General features: G+C 40.8%; 2 long non-coding RNA genes across 3 annotated transcripts in view; one reads left to right on the top strand and one right to left on the bottom strand.

Moving 5' to 3' along the window:
• The window catches only part of LOC110743472, a 208,942-nt gene that overhangs the window by 165,060 nt on the left and 25,900 nt on the right, over nt 1-17,982 (top strand). The gene's annotated exons all lie outside the window — the stretch shown is intronic.
• Nucleotides 8,877-16,348, bottom strand: LOC103885153. The gene is made up of 3 exons (XR_004183730.1): nt 16,262-16,348; nt 9,794-9,929; nt 8,877-8,953 (listed from the first exon to the last, which is right to left on the bottom strand). It is a non-coding gene; the product is annotated as an uncharacterized LOC103885153 (long non-coding RNA).

Genomic DNA, 17,982 nt, shown 5'->3' with positions numbered 1-17,982 from the left:
AAGCTCTGTTTTCTTCTTCACTCATTTTCTCAGATTTTACTCTTCAGAATTAGTAGGGAGATTCCTCTGTAACTATTTTTCTGTCTTTGAGCCCCAGATGTCCTTTTTGTATTCAGTTTTTTTCTTTTTCTTTTTTTTTTTTTGAGACAGATTTTCAGTCGTCACCCAGGACAGAGTGCAGTGGCACAATCATGGCTCACTGTAGCCTTGACCTCCCAGGCTCAAGTGATCCTCCCATCTCTGCCTCCCAAGTGGACTACAGGCACATACTACCACACCCAGCTAATTTTTATACTTTTTGTAGAGATGGGGTTTTGCCACGTTGCCCAGGTTGGTCTTGAACTCCTGGCCTCAACTGATATGCCTGCCTTTGTCTCCCAAAGTGCTGGGATTACAGACATGGAGCCACCACATCTGGCCCAGTTGTATGATTTTTTTAATGGCTACTCCCTCCTCTAGCCAGATGGTCTCTTCCCATAGTCTTTATCTTTCAAAGTCACAGCATAAACATCAGAAGGAATAAAGGAACCACTGGGCTACAAATTTTTCTTCTACTCTTTTTAAAAGTTTGAGCTCTTAAAAGGCAGGGAAGCCTGCCCTGTCCCATGTAAATCACCAGAGGCAGGTGGTAGCTGGGGAGAGTGGTCAGTGATACATCCTGTAGGCTGTGCATACATACCAGGAAGAAGGCTCACCTCGTGACTGGCCACATCAGGCCATATGTCTTCCTTTCTCATGCTGCAATGGAAAGGCATGCGGGACACCCTTTCCTGGCCGTGGTAACAGGATACCTCAAACCCACTGGTGCTTAGGAATCCTTTTTGTTCCATGGAACATAGGATGTGGTTTCTTTTTCAGAATAAGTCTAGGACCGGATAAAACTTTGTGAACTCTGATGATGGTAGCAGTGATAACAATGACCTTTTATTGAGTGCTTAATCCTTGGTATACCAAGAATAGTTCTCACCACTTACCATTTGTGTCCAATGGATCTTTTTTTGTGTTTTTATATTTTTGAGTCATTTTATGAGTAATTTACAGAAGACCAGAGATATTATGAAAAACAACTTTATTACAAATTTTAATAAAAATTTAAACATAGCAAACTCCAGTTTTTCTTACCATATTTTCCCGGTGTAGAAGGTACTGATGCCTACAATTTTGGGGCAACTTCCTTTGAATGCTATTAACTGGTGATCAATTGTCATGCATAATTCTGGAACATGTCAGTCTTATAAATATAGCATTGATTCCAGACTTCAAGTCCATCTCTAAAAGTTTAGCTTATCGTTTCTTCTAATTGTATTTTCTTACAGTTATATCATCAAAATAAAATATTTTTAAAAACTGTGGCTCATAATTTGCTTAAAAGAGGACTCACATCTTCTTTATTCTATAAGTGCAAAACATTTTCATGTTTCATCAATTAGAATGATTAATTCAACTGATTGTTTTGGTTTCCACATTATTTATTTTCTTCCATTCCCCTTTCAGTACACACCCACCTAGTCCACTTATGACCCATATCCAGAAAATTTTGGTGCGCAACCACATAAGAGGCAAAAGAATGTCGTTACTTTTTTCTTTTTTTCCAAAAACAGATGGTCTAAGTTCTGATCACAAAACACTGCATGATGAAGTTCTTCCTGTTGAGTTACTAACTCATTGAGAACTCTATATTTCATTTTTGTCCTTAAAAATATAGTGTCCATTTATTGATTCTAGACTTTGGAAAAATTCATTTAGGATATTGTCATCTGAAAACTCACAGTCTAAACTTTTGCTTATATGAAATCTCTTTGCATTAATCTTATGATTTGTTTAATAAAATGAAACATCTTCCTCTGTAAATTTGCTTATCTTTGCCATTGTGGTTGGAAAATAAAAATTATGGATGCTCAATTGTGTATAAAAGATGAAAAGAAACTACAAAGATGGTGTCTTTACTGTTCTCCTAAACCTTCTTGAATGATTCTACAATACTTGGGGCAGGACAGCAGGGAAACTGAAAGGTGATGTAATAGCCATAGTTTAGTTCATTATTGCATCAGCCTTTTATGAAATTGTATCATTTTTCCATTTCACATTATTTCAGTGTTTTTAAACATAGTTGGGAAAATTGGTGAGTAATGATCAAATAATGACTAGAATGATGAATAGCAAAATATTTCAAGATATAGGAAAAAGAAAATCACTAAGATTCCATAATATAGCTTGGATTTACAAAAATTGCAACATTGACTTTTATTCTATTTTTTAAACGGGAAATTTTCTCTTGTTATTTGTAAGACTCCTAAGAAAAAGTAAAAGCAATGAAATATCAATCCCTACACATAAATTGCTCAAAAATAGAATCCAAAAGCTAAAATGGGATCCTGTGTTTCCTGATGTTATACTTACAGTTAACGTGTTAGATACCATATTAAGAAATTTAGAAATGTGACTAAATCCAGCTAATGGATTGAAAAAACTAACAAAGTTTCAGTTGGAGATGATGAAAACGTTCTGGAGATGGAGGGTAGTGATGGTTGCACAGCAATGTGAATGTACTCAATGCCACTGAACCATACCCTTAAAAATGGCCAAAATGGTAAATTTTGTTATGTCTATTTTACCACAACAAAAAAGGAGGCATGTTTATTGAATGCTTATTTTGTGTCAAATACCTGATGTCATCAGCGCTGTTATCATCACAGTGACATGGGTTAAAACTGTCTGTCCTCAAGTAGATGGGGAAGGCTGACAGAGACTAAGTACATTTTCCAGAATCACAACCGGTCATGGCAGAGCAGGAGGAGGATTCTAGCAGAAAGCCCCCAGATCCTCATACATAACCACTACTATGCTTGTGAGGTGGGCCAGGCTGGGGTGCACAGGCGTCATTTCCCTGGGTGTGCCATACCCTCTTTCTTCTTTCCAAACTCTTAGGGTGATCTGGGATTCCTTAGCTACCTCCTCAGAATCTCTTCTGATTTCTTTCAAGGCTCTTTGGGGGTTGGGGGGGAAAGGTTTGCAGGTAAGACCACATGCACTCTCAGCCAAAGCAGCTGCTGATATCCTCAGAAGTGAAGACAAGCATGCCTGTGTCTCAAGGGCTGGAAGAAAACAGTTCCCCAGCACCCCTCCCAAACCAGCCATCATGTGTCTCCACTGGACTTGGTTCTATGTGGCCGCCTCCACCAGACTCTGCGTATAAATGGCCGGGACACCTTCCACCACGTCTATTAGCCACTCTTCTGCCAGGTGGTGGTAGTTCTCACTAATTTTACCAGCTTCATAGATGTCAGCCAATTGCATTTTATTATGTTTTTCAGGAAAGAAATATTGATTAGCTGGGTGTCAGTGAAATTATTTTCTACAAGTTGGGTGATGGAAAGAGAATTCTAAGTATGCCTACTATGTAAAACACCTTTACAAATGAAATATCCAAACATTTTAATAAAAATTACATTGGTGTGAATAAACAGAGTATGAGTAGGCAGCATAATAATGTCTATTTTTTTAAGTGCAAAAATACTATTATTCACAGTTCAAAGATAAATTTGTTTTAAGGCAAGAATGTAATTGGGGTAAAGAGCAGGGAATGTGTCTTAGAGCTGTAGTTCCTGTCTGGGCCAGCTGAGGGCAGTGGTTCTGGTGAGAGCAAATGTCGGCTTAGAGGCCTAGTTTACTAAGGATGTCTGGTGAATGGTCATTCTGAGTAATTAGGAGAAAGAGTATCTCTAGCATTAACAGGGCCCAGTTAGGGTGAAGGGTGATAGGAAGTGCCCAGACTGCCTACCTACTGGGTTTCTTAAAGAGGTCCTGGCAGTCCCTGAGGCACACGCTGGAAATGCAGATCCTAGTGCCCTAACCGTAGATTACTGAGTCAGAAATCTCTCAGGTGATTCTTTTTCACAGTCAAGCCTGAAAATCACTGCTGTGTTAGCTTCTCTTCAAGTGGAAGCATGGAGTTGAAGACAATAGAAGGAACTAAACCAAGATTAAATGCTGGGTTTTATGGGATTGTTATAGAGTCACGTAGGATCTGATGTAGGATACGGGAAGCAGAAATGCAAGAAGAGAGTCAAAATAGAGATCTCCTAGGAGACTGTTAATTTGCTAGCCTGGTAGGAAATACAATGCATGGGAGGTGAGGCAGACAGAGCCATCCAATTGCAGGGTCGGAACTTGGAAGGCCTGAGGCATGAAAGGCACAGGGTCAGGGTGCAGTCCTCACCACAGTGCAGGACCCAGAGGCTGGGGCTAAAGGAGCTACTGCGTCCCAGGTTTTGTCCTGGAACAGTAATAAGCCTTCCTGCTCCTGTCCTTGGCTCCAAAGCTAAACTGGAAAGCCCAGTTTCTCATCATGCCTTTCCAAGTGGTTGCAGGCACAGGAGGTCCTGTTATAAACCCAACTCCCAAGTTTCAGACATGGGAAACTGCAAAGTAAGATACATCTTTAGAGCTCAACAAATGGACTTGCCTCGAGGGGCTGGTGAAGGTGACACCCATCTACCCAACTTCCTCGCCCTTTATGGGAAGAGCAGTTCAAATGTTGGGCTCAGTGTGAGCAAAGCAAACAGCACAGGGTGAGAAAAGAAGTGAATTTTTGGGACTCAGGAGCCCATGTGTGTGTGCATGTGCATGCGTCAAATGCAGAGGGCAGCCTACTGTGGGCTTTACAAGTTTGGAATTTATCCCGAGGACAATAGGAAGCCATGGAAGGGTATTAAGCTACAGGGCAAAGTGGTCAGAATTATGCTGAGTCTAGGAAGTGCTATTTCTGGGCTAGTTAATTTGATCATATCAACAAGAGAATCAGTATGGGGTCAAATTGGTTGCTTTTTTATTTGTTACTGAGACCAAAAAATACAGATTTTGGAGAATTTGATAGTGGTTAGTCCCCTAAATCCAGTGACTAGGTTGGCCTCTATCATCCTCCCTTAAACAAAAAATCTTCCCTTAACTCTAAGCAGGAAATGAAAATGTATGTTCTTGGGGTGACTTCATCTTTTGGAATTTTCTCATATATTTTTCCAAAATTCCAAAGCAATTGTTACAAAAAGGACACAAATATTAATGGCTTAAAAAGTTGTCTGTGAATCTGCTTATTTTTCTTAAAAAAAAAAAAAGAAAGAAACAGAAGGAAATTAAGCTAGAAATGAATGAAATTTGTTATCTCCAGGAATCAGTGAGAACCAAATGCAACATGTAGGGAAGAAGACAGAACTTCTCTGGTGATTCCTTTTGATTTGGTTTTGTGTTTCAAAGTGTGTTAAAGGTTTACATTTCCAAAAAATAAAATTAAGAAATGAGAAAAAGATGAAAATTGAATTCAAACAGAAAAAAATCAAAATTATATGAAATAGATAAAAATCACACATTAGAAAAATTACTCAAGTCACTTTTGAACAAAGTGTGCTGATTGCACAACCCAACATAACATTTTCTAAGAATAAAAATGAAACTGTATGGAAATCTTGAACTCCACTTAATAAATTGTTGATAGTGTGTACTGCAGGACCCGGCAAATGGGTAAATGTAACAAGGTTGTTGGGAACCTGTATTCTCACTGTGGAAAAAGAAAGATACAAATGCGGACTGGGATATAATGGCCCCTGCCTGAATTAATTATCACTATGATGGTTACAAAATGACAATTTTCTATTTCTAAATTTCCTACTCATTTATTAGTTGGTATTATTTTGTAAAGAGGAGTGTTTCATTCTTCTTCCCACCTTGATTTTTCAAAATATCAGAATATATATTTGTTTCCTCTAATATGTTATAACCACTTCTGTCATTTGTCATTTTGATGTTTAAATTATCCCAGTTTTCCTAGTGGGAATCCTTTCAGGATGAATCCTATGTCTTCTTGACATATCTCCATCTTCCTAAGAAATAAATTTTTGAAATACAAATAAGTTTATATTGATACTGCTGGGACCAATTCAACACCACAACACAAAATAAACAAGTGAAAAAGCAAACATGTCAGCTAAACGCAATGTAAGATCTTTGATTAAACCCTGGAGGCGTGTGTGTGCGTGTGCAGGTGTGTGTGGGTGTGTGTGTTTATGTATGTACTTAAATCAGCTGCATAAAACTGTGTAGGGACAATTGAACTTTAAAAAGACCATATTAGAGAAGAGTATTATATCAATGCGAAATTTCTGGAGTATGATATGAAATGAGGAAAATTTTCTGTTGAGATACTTACCTAAGTATGTAGGAGGAAAGTGTCCTGAAGCATGGGAAGCTAACACAATGAATTCTCAAATGATTAAACAAAAAAAAAGTGTGTGCATATATATATAGAGAGAGATAAAGCATATCTGGGACATTAAACAGTGAATGTAGGTGAACAATATATGGGTGTTCATTTTACTGTTCTTGCAATTTTCTCCAAGTTACAGTATTTGGAAAAGAAGTTGGAGAAGGGATGCTGGGTTGCATGAGAAAGACTGTGGAAGACAGGGCTGGGGCTGCACTATACACTTTTAACATCTGCAGGGCATCCTAGCGGGTTCAGAAGGACATGCCACATGGGAAGATGGCTGGAGGAAAATAGCAGAAAACAGAGCATCTGGGGCAGCAGCTCACTCACAGTGATTTAGGGTCTGCAAGCCTTGGGATTTTAACAATGCAGTTATTTGTTTTAAACACACATGTAACATTATTTCATTTTATATCCATACTTTACACATGCAACATTAGGGCCATATTCCAGCTCCATCCCAGTCCCAAGCAGTTGATGACAGGGACATTTATTGACTTATCCGGCAGATGGGTTTTAGTCCAAAGCTTCTCTTCGTGAGTGATTTCAATTCTTGCTCGTTAATCTTGCTGTGAAATCACAGTTAAAGGATTGTGGGAGAGCACATCTAAGGTATCCAGTGATCAGCAATACAGCTTATTTTCTGTCAAGTATGACTTTGTCATTTTTATCTGATACTTACCACACAGCCTCATGCAAAAACAGGTTTGCTTCACCACCACCCCTCCTTCCTGCTGCTCCTTTCCCAGGCCCAGTTACAGATTTGTATTCCTGGCATCCTGCTCTTGTTTGATGAGTTTTAGGAGACTCCAATTCTTGTTTTGTCCCCAGGAGTAAAGCAGCAACTGCTTTAAACTGATAACGACATGATTTTGCTGCCCTATAGACAGTCATTTAAACTCTGTGATATGTGGCCACTGCCTCAAAATTCAAGCAATGGAAATGACATCATTATCAGCCAACTCTTTATGATGAAAAATGACCCACATTAGGAAACAATCTGAACCCAAAGAAACTTCAGTGATCAATCATCACAATTATAATGTGCTGGCCTTTTATGTAAATCCAACCCACAGTGAAGCAGGATTTGGATGGGAGAGTTGGGGGAGGAGAAATCTAGTAGAAAAAACATTAGTCCAATGTAATTAAGCAAAAGGGAAAGCTTCAGATAATATATGTTTCTCAGGGGACCCTGACAGACCTAAGCTGAAAGGGTTGCATCATCATCATTAAAAGCATTTGTTAAATGCCCAGAGCTACAGAGAGATGGGCTGGACTTTGTGCTGCATGAAGTTAGTTGAAACAGGCCAAGCCCCTTCCACCAGGAACTTGAGCCCTCCAGGAGCTACCTGGTTGATGAGTAGTGGGCAGGGATATTCCCTCACTGCAGGGGAGCAATTATAACTGCCAGAGGGTGATGTTACAGCTTTGGAGTGCCTGACTTTCCCCATTCTATTTTAGTCCCTTGGGGTCATTTGTCCTTTTCAAGGCTGCATGGCCAGCCACATGCTCAAGGTGGCCTCAGTATGAGGTAGAAAGGAGTGGGACTGTCACCATCCATCTGCAAGAAGGCAGAGTGTTTTCAGAGAGCAAAGGAGGTGGGGACTTTGGTGATAAATCATGCCTTACCTGAGGGGAGGTATGATTGCACCTGGCCAGCTTCACATGTCTGCATTTGATTCTTAGAGTTTGTGTGTTGTCTATTACCTTTTTCTCAGACCTGGAAACGGTTGTGTGTGTGTGTGTGTGTGTATGTGAATGTGTATGAAGAGATGCAAGGAAGGTGAGGAAGGACAAAGGGATAATAGATGTGGCTGTGTTGGTCCCAGAAAATTGTAGAGAACAAGGCATCTCCTGGTTGCCTACACCTTAGGAAATGTAAGAAGCACAGGAAAGTGAACACTCAGCTCAGCTCAGCCATCCCTTACCAAGGACTCCAGAGGCTGCAGGTCCATCCCATGGCAAGGTGGCTCTAGGCTAGTGAGTGCTCCAAGCAGGATCTCCACATGGCAACACTTGTTCCCCTTCAATCCTATTTTTTCTTAAAAACTTTCTCCTATTCTTGCTCTCGACTCTACCTATGAAACCTCTTATATATGCACTTCTTATCCTGAAATCAATGTCCAGGTTATGAGGCCTTAGCCTACTTCCTCCCCTCCTTTTCAATACTCCTATGTGATGCAAATAACCCTTTTCTACTTGCAGACCAAAAAAACTGGAAATTTCCTTCTAGGAGTTTGCTCCTTGTAGCTAAAGTTCCACCCTCTTATTGAATACAAATGCTCCTGAGAACAACACATTAAGCTTTGTGTGGACTGGTGATTTGGTCTCTTTCAGAGTAAAGAAAGGAGCATCCCAGAGAACAAGGCACTACCCCACTAGAGCAGACAGGATGGGTCTCCAGGGTAAGGGGAAGATGGAGGACCCTAAATGAAAAATAATATGAAACATGACTTCATGTTGACTCACTATTCTAACTCTTTGCACCAATCATGTCTTTTAATCCTTACAACAATGTTACAGGACCAAATAGGAGCTTTATTATTCCCTTTTGCAGAGGAGGAACCTGAGATTCAGAGAGGTTGACTTTCTCATGATTACATAGTTGGTGGGCACAGCTGGGACTCAAACCTTGGTAGTTCAACTTCCAATACCTGTCTTTCATCATTACACTACTCCAGAGAGGAGAAGCACCTGTGGGGGAGAACTTTGTCAAGCATCCTGGGAAGTAGGTTCTGAGACTGCAGTTACCCCTGCCCTGCCTCCAGCCCAGGGTACCTTGGTTGTCTCTGGTTGTATTACAGATGTGTGTCCTGGTGGTGGCAGGAGGCCACACCTGTCTAGATGGAACGATGGGTCTGCTGGCAGAGGCCTCACTTTGTTCTGGTGGAGTCAGCTCAAGCAGCTGTGGGATCTTACCCTTGGCAGAAGCCAAGAACCCTCCTCGGGTCACCTTTGGACTTACACTGCTAGCAACTTTCTAATCTGACCCATCATGGCATTTTAAACACTGCCAGCAAATGCCCAACTGATTTATCCACAGCAGTTAATGAAATCATATCTTGGGATCTGCAGATGTCACTGGGCATGCTCCGGTTGACCCCAGTTGTAGTCTAGTGGCCACTTAGGAGAGCACCATTGGTTCAGTTAGCTCAGCGAGTATGTGGTGCTGAGCCTTCTCTCACTGTGTTAAGGGGCCGGAGGAGGTTGCACTTTCCGCATAGGAAACACCCTACTTCACTCTGGGCTAAAGAGGAGGGGAAACAATTTTTTGGAACATTTCCTAAAAAATAGGCAATCTCCTGTGTTCCCCAGAGTAGCTGATGTCCAATCAGCTCTGCCTGTGCTCCCCACAGTCAAGAAGTTGGGTTCTTTGGATGTTTTGTGTGGCAGCCCTGGTTCATCCCAAACACCCACCTCCATCCCCATAGCTTCAGGCCTGGCTGGGGAAGGGCTCTGTGGGACACGAAATAATCATTTCATAGCTATGGTTTAAATCATGCTTTATCTCATGAATAATCCATATGTGGTTACCAGGAGTCATTAATAGTAGTCAGTCTTCATTTTCCAGGTGGTGGGAAGTGGGGAGGGTGAAAGAAACATCACTAGGTCCGTTGTCCTCTCCTCACCAACACTGCTCCTGTGACCAGATCAGGTCTTTCTTCCCCACCTAGCAAAGAGAGGGGCCATGGGGGTTCTCAGGAAATGTTGGGTTGGAAGGGACAGAAATAAATCACTGTAGCCGGGAGCATAGAGTCTGTGTAGAGGAACTGATCTGCCTCTGTTCATAAAATCCCCATTCATTTGTACCTTTGGTGAGAACACTACTTTCTCCCTGAGGTCTATGGGATGTATCATGATTAAAAGTATCATGATATTTAACTGGCTCACAAAGTACATCACCCATCAGGTCCAGTTTGCTTCTTAAAGCTAGAAGAGTAAAGAGTCCCCCTGAAATTCTTGGACTCTGTTTCTTTCCATTAAGTTCTTTTGTATATGGTGCATATTCATGATCATATTTTAAATCAGATTTTTTTCATGCCTCGTTTAACTTGTGTCCCTTTTTGGAGCCTATACATTGGTCAGGTTTCTAATCACAGCCAGAGAGCACAGGTGAGTGTTGGGATGAGAGGGTAGTAGGGGTTTCGGCGAACAGTCCTCAGTGGGTAGAAAAAGGTTAACAGTGTAGTGCTGGGAATGCTGGGGTCAGAAGATCTGGAATCAAGAAATAACTCAAACAGGTATTAGCTGAGTGACCTTGGATTTGACTTAAAACTTTCTGAACATCAGCTTCTTATCTGTAAAGTGGAGATAATACTTACCTTGAAAGTTGCTGGGAAGGCTCAAATAAGATAAGGTATGGGGAAAGGCTTTGGGAACTATACAGTCTTACATTTGTGAAAATTATGGCTTCTAATCTTAAGTTTGATCAAATAGTTCTTGAAAGAAAATGGTCTAAGTATGGGGCTTTGTTAAACAGATATTTCTTACTGATTTTTCTCCTAACAGGATTTAATCTGTACTCTGTGGTTTTGTGTCTATTTTTTCAAGATGTAGGCAAGTTAATAAAGCCTGTGCTTGGCATTGTGTTTGGCAAGGCCCTGTACCTTGCCATGCCAATGTAGATATGGGTTGGAGACCAAGCACAGGCAGTGTAACCCAATAAGTGGGGGTGTGTCCTGGGAAGGTGGTTCCTGCCTGATTGCCATGCTGGACCTCTGACCTGTCCCTATTGTCCACCCCCGCCAAGCTTTTGAGCCACCTCATCTCTCTGACCAGGTCTGTAGAGGTTTGAGGCTAGGGTCACATGTGTGGCCAGAGTCTGCAGGTCTGTCAGAAAGAAAGGTGGTTTGACATTTGAGGAATTGTTCTGCTGTCTACCATGTAGTAAGTGTTGCTATATGCCAGGTGCTGACCCAAGCACTTTATGTGCATTACCCCATTAAATCTTCACAACAGTACTGCAAGGTAGGAGCTATTATCATCTCCATCTTACAGATAAGGAAACTGAGCTCAGAGAGTTTAAGTCAATTGCTGAAGGTCGACAGTTAATAGAGTGCAGATCAGGAGTCCCATGTGGGTCTGTGTGATCCCAAAGGTTGCTCTTATCCCAGAATGCTGCTCCAGTGTCTTGCCCAGCTGGGACTTGACAGCAGCCAAAGCCTCAGATCAAACAGTGAGACGAAACGTGGCACTAGGGAGTATCCTCCTCTTGCTAAAGGGAAAAGAGGCAGAGGACTGGAACTGCATGTGACTTCCATCTTGTGGCACTGAGTTACAAGACCCGACATCAGTCGTAAATGAAACATGTCACAGGCCAACTCAACAGGGCTTAAATCATGTGGCTGTACATAGTGCATGTGTACGATGGGTACTTGCGCTTCAAAATCTCTTCTTTAAAGTTGTAACTGGCCAGTTAAAACATTTCTTTTCCAAGTAGCTATCCCCACATTTTTAGGGTGGTTTAAAGTGGGAGTGGGGTGAGCTGAATATCATTACAACTCTTTCTTTTGACCTCTTTGATTCTAATTTCGTATTGTTCATTCATAACTTATAAGTTATTGTCTAAAAGGAAAGGAAAGGGACGAGAAAGAAAGGAAAGAAAGAGAAAGAAAGAGAGAGAGAAAGAAAGAGAAAGAAAGACAGAAAAAAAGTCAGTTTTTTTTTTTTTTTTCAAGCAAGACAAGAAAAAGGAGAAAAAGAATGGGGAAAAGCCAAATGTGATCCAGGATTGAGTAAAGTAGCATGAAACTGAGGACTTTAATGTCTGTTACACCCACCCAGTACTATCACATAAATCTCTACATTACATTCCGCTAAACATGTCAGAAATGCAACTGTGCTTGCAAATAATTGCTGCCATTGAATGAATCTGCCCTGGCACATCCATTTGGGCTCAAAATAACCCCTGTAACCTAAGAGTAAATCAGTGACTGGACACCGAGTGCCAAGCATAATCTCAAGCAACATTTAACTAGGTTCAATATTTATTTCCCTGCCTTGAGTCACTTTGAAATGATCTGGACTCAGTTCAGACAGGACCAGCCCTAATTTTATGGTGCTCTTGGAATCCTTCCAGCAACATGAGGGCTCAGATGTCAGGGAGTTCCAGAAAAATGAGATCCCTCACAGAAGATTTCACAATTTAAGGCACCCTCCTTCCAACATTTTGCAATATGTGGGCTTTTTACTGAAGATGTAACTTTTTCAGAGGCTTTGAGCACCCTTAAGAAGTATGCCTCACCCACACTCTAACCCCTCGGGATGGGGTGGGCAACATTAACCTGGTTAACAGCTTGCATAAATAAAATCTCTTAATATCTGTAAATACGAAAAGAGAGGCCCTCAATTTACCCCCATTTTTCAAACAAATGACATTACCCAAACAATTATGGAAGATGGATTTGGGAAGCTTCAAGCCACATTAAAACAGCAGATAACACTCCTACAAGTTTGACAGACACAGGAACATATCAAATAAATAGCAGCGAATTCTCAAGCTTTTGTATCTCAAATGCTCAATCAATAGAAAAACAACCAATTTTATTGTACACCAGAGATAAATCTTAAGATGGCAGGATTGACTTATAGCTCCCTGTTAAAGGGATATTGAGCTGACATTGAGTGACCTCACCCTCAGCCATAACATTTATCATAAAAGTCTGACATGGTTAAGTGAAGTGATTGATATTGGCCCATCTTGTTCTAAAATGTAGGCTTTCATCTGTTTTAGTTGGGAAAAGAGTAAAGGACCTCACTCATGCAATTAAACACTTTCCTTTTCTTTATTTTTCCTTAATCTATCGATGGTTATCCTTAATTCAGCATAATGGCAGGAATTCTAGAGTCTGTGAGACCTAGGTTCATATCCTAGGAGCATCATTTGTCAGCTGTTGAGCAAAATTTTAAGCTTCTCTAAGGGAAAGTTTCCTTATCTATAGAATTAGGAGAACTGAGTGAGATAATGTAGTTAAAGCAATCATTAAAGTACCCGGATACATATTTAAGAAATGTTACTCATATTATTACGATAATCATCATCATTATTATAATTTATTTTGACTCCTGACTTCATTATTCTGTCAACTATTATGCTATTAGCACAGTAATAATACCAATAACAAAAATACCTATTATAGATACCTTTTGTTGATACCCACTAGGTACCAGACAGTCTACTCAATGCTTTAAATATGTTTTCTCATTTAATTACCACAAAACCTCTGAAGTTGGTGCCATTATTATACCAGTTGTTAGAAATAAGAAAATTGAGGCTCAGAGAAATAAAATTGCTTAAGATCGCACAGTTGGCCAAGATCCAAACACACTACATTACACTGATCTCCCAACCCCAAGTCACATAGATTATCACTTTTTGTCCTATTACACCCTGAGAGGAACAGAAAACTCTAAAATTTGGGGAAAGTCACTCTATCTCTCTGCACCTCGGTCTTTTCATCTGCAAATTGAAAAAGTTGGAGTGGATTACATAAGACATTTTAGGACTCCAGGATTGTAGTGGAATCAGTAGTTCTCAAGAAAGTTTAGAACTGTGTAAATAAGATTTTATACATGTTTGAAATGGAGATAGTGTACAGGTATGGCTTGTTCTGCATGGTCACTTTGCGCAGGCAGGCTGGAAGGAGGAAGGTTGCTGCACTTTTTATAATAGCTTAATTCTTTCTTCCCAAGCCATCATAACTCTGCTATGGAGGAAGCAGTCCACTTATCCCAACATGCTTGTTTTCAGTATATATGGTTGTAATAAATTAGCACAATCTTTAATTTGGATAATCTTCACTTCCTGCTCCCAAATCTTGATTCTTCTCAGATACTTAACAATAACTCCTCCTTCCCAAATCCTAAAATTAAATTCTCCTGCCATTCTGGAAATAATGTTGTGATTAAAAATCTATTTACATTTGGTCCTCACACTTCGGTGTTGACATAAAATAAAACCACTGATCACTGTTGTTGTAGCATTAGGATGTTTAAAATATTTCACATCCTGTCCACAAGGTAAGCAGTGTCCAGATATAGTCTGTTTTGAGGCTTGGCTTCTGGGGTGGAGATGGTGGGCAAAGGTAGGAAGAAGTGGCTGGTGAATGGAAGGGTCTAGAGGGGATAGAAGGGATTCTGAGCCTCTCCTTTTGGTTGGAACCAAGCCCAGGTCATTTCCTGACCCCCTGCTGCTGGGGTCTAGTGGCAAGACACAGACACAGTGCCCTGACTCTGTGCTCTCATTTCCACCTCTTGAGCACAGCTTTCTGCTGGGTTCTGGTCCTGGCTTCCTGACCTGCTATTTATCTTGGTCATGTGACATGCGGAAATATTATGTCTGCTGTGTTGGCTCTTCCAAAGTGACCAAGACATTGCCACATTTTGACCTTCCATTCTATTGGGGTTGAGGCTAAAGAAAAAGTGAGAGAAAAAATTGTCCGCCTTCAGTTTCTAGGATTAGTAGCTTTATGTTGTGCTTATACAGACATTAACCTGTCAGAAGTATTACTGATTCATATCAATAATTTCAATAAACAGTAAATTATTGAGGAAAATTACTATTAGTTAACCTAATTGACTTTAAGGATACTAATCAATTATATGGCTGAATTAGGAAAAAAAAAAAAAAAATTAAGGCCGGGCACAGTGGCTCCCGCCTGTAATCCCAGAACTTTGGGAGGCCAAGGAGGGTGGATCACCTAAGGTCAGGAGTTCGAGACCAGCCTGACCAACATGGCAAAACCCCGTCTCTACTAAAAATATAAAAATTAGTTGGGCGTGGTGGCACATGCCTATAATCCCAGCTACTGGGGAGGCTGAGGCAGCAGAATTGCTTGAACCCAGTAAGCGGAGGTTGCAGTGAGCCAAAATTGTACCATTGCACTCCCGCCTGGGCGACAAAGTGAAACGCCATCTCAAAAAAAAAAAAAAAAAAAACAGAAAGAAAGTAAAAATTTAAATATGTTTGCTCTAATTAGCTTACACGTGTAGACATAGATCAAGTCAGGGCTCAGCAGATGCACAGGGAGTGCAGTGATCTTCTCATGTCTTCTGCTTACTTGAGAACTATAAGTAGAAACTCTGACTGGATGAGGCATTTTAGGGATGGGAGAGAGGTGGGAGTTGGTGGTCTGTTTTATGGACTATTCTTTCAACATCACTTATCAGAAACCAAGAAAACTCATAGTTTTCTGAAAGTCATTAGCCTTAGCTTTGATGATTTGCACCCAACCATTAAAAGTCAGTAGAAGTCATTCATTGCCGGCTTTTTCCATGGAGTGTTGTTAAGCAAGATTTGTTGTCCTTTAAATATTATTTACCAAAATGTGACACAGCTTTTCAGTGAAAATGTACAGAGGACATTAAACTGTCTTTTTATTTTTCTGAGGCGTCCTTAAACCTTGCAGTTCAAGCCCTGTCAGAGATATTACCAAACCTGTTTTTCAGGGATTTGAAATCTGCTCATAAAAATTAACTTCAGGCTTTTATGCAAGTTAAAAACAGAATTCATGTGGTTCTTTTAAAATGTTGTAAGTCTTTGAAAGAAGGACTAATAAAAATATACCTTCCTAGATGGCTTTTCCTGTGGTTGCACAGCCTGTTTGTTTAAGAACACGTTGCAGCTTGGCAGCTCACATTACTCCACCTCCCAATCCCAAAAGCACAAAGTATTTCTGGTTTTATTCAGAACCTTCAATGGAAAATGCCAGCTGTTCCTTTTTTGTTTTTTTTCCCCCTCTCCTGAAAATTGAATTAGTTGCCCAGGAAAGGTATAAGAGAGCTGCACTGTACAGGGCTTAAATTCTTGTGCTGATGTCTAGGGCATGGACATGTCACTATGTGTTCAAGAAACAACTCACACAGTTCTCTGGGCCACAGCATGGAGCACCAACCTCATCCTTCCAGGCTTTGGAGGCCAGACCTGCCACAAGGCCCAGTCCTGTTTCTTTTAGGCCCCGGCCACAATGAAACCATGTGCTTCCAAGGTCATGTATCACCTACCTATCCAGGGTCAGTCTTTCCCCCACAGGAAGCTGCAAAAATACCCATGTGGCTGTGGGCTTCTTCACTCATCCTCAAGACAAGAAGAAACCTGTGTCACACCCTGCTTGAGGACAGCTTGTTTTGTCTCTGCTAAGAACAACCTATTCTTGTGCTTTTATCTTATCTTAGAGTGATGTCACAAAGCCCTACCCTGGCCTCATGATGGGAAGGTACCAAGATGAATGCTTTGGTGGAAGGAGAACTGTATTATAGAAGATACAAAGATTCATGTACTCATTCATTCAAACATATAGTGAACATGTACTATGCACAAGGCACATATAAGGGTGCTAAAGTTATGAGCCAAAAGATGCAGGCCTTGTCCTACTGGACCTGGAGCCTACAGATGAAGAAAAGCATATAATTATAGTACAGTGTGTGTGTGTGTAAGTTGGTCAGAAGTGTGACAGGGTGTTGTGCGTCAGAGGAGAGGCATCTAGTACAAGGTGGGAAGGAGTGTATGGAAGCCTTCCTGAAGGGAGTAACTCATGGGTGAAGTTGAGAAACAGATACCAATGAGGGTCCTCGTAGGGTAAGTACAGTGAACAATTTGCTTCTAAGATAAAGGTTCTGATGACTGTAATTTAGTCCCAGAGGGTAGAGTCTTTCAGGACGTAGCTTGGGATGCTTCCTTTCTAGCTGTTTCTTTGAGAAATGTGCCATTTTATTCCCTAACACCCATTGTGGTCTCTGTAGGACTTTGTCCCATTTATGTTCAAAGTCCAAAAGATTGGATTACAACTTTGCCAAGCTCAAATGCCCATCCCCACCTCCTATTATTTCTTATATAGGACTAACCTGGTAAATGCTGCTTGGCTGGGTCACAGATGGCTGATATGATGAAAGATCTTAGTGGAGATGTCACTCAGGAAAGTGACCCTATTCATTACCTGTTCCCACTATCGTGCTTTAACTGCGCTATGGTTACAGTTTTTGTGGAATAAGAATTAACTGGTGTGTCATATCAGAGGGACTCCTTCTCCCAAAGTCAAGAGCCCAAATGATGCTGCTTTCTAAATTCAGCTAGGCTTCTTTACTCTGAAAGAGAGACCTCTACCACTGTCTGTGACAGACAAGGGCTTAGCAACTAGCGGATGTCACACTTGTGTGCTTCTCTCAGGGAGGCAGCTCAGGTCTTCTCTAGTTATGTAGCTTTATTTCTGATTTTAACAGGCTTTGGCCTCTTGTTTCTGAGCCCCTTAACAGCTAGATGCAACAAGCAAAGAAAGGGGAAAGGATGAGGGTGTTGGCTTTTAGAGGTGGCCAGGAAAGATAGCAGATAGTGTGACAAGAGGAAAAGAGGAAGAGGAGACCCGTGAGAGATAGAGACGTAAGAATTTAAAAAGGAAACTCTGGCCAAGCGGGCTGGGGATGGAGATTCTGTGAGAACCTTGGGTTTTTTCCCTCTACAATGAGTCTTGGACTCTGTTCCCCTGGCATCTGTACAGTTAAGAAAAGGTGTTAATATTTTTTCTAATTTTGAATTGACATGGGAATTATGGTAATTTTGAATATACATGGAAATTGTGATAAGAAAGTATTTTTCTCAAGTCACTTGAGAAGTCATTACAAAGGTGTTGCTCTCCTTGATGAGAATAGAGGTAGAACCTTATTCTTTTAAGTGCTCTCTTCTTAAAGGAAAGTAGCATGGCTCCATGGATAAGCAGCAGATTGTATAT

This window comes from Papio anubis, chromosome 5 (assembly GCF_008728515.1).
Source record: "Papio anubis isolate 15944 chromosome 5, Panubis1.0, whole genome shotgun sequence".
Classification (NCBI taxonomy): Eukaryota; Metazoa; Chordata; class Mammalia; order Primates; family Cercopithecidae; genus Papio; species Papio anubis.
This window is presented reverse-complemented; position numbering and strand designations above follow the sequence as displayed.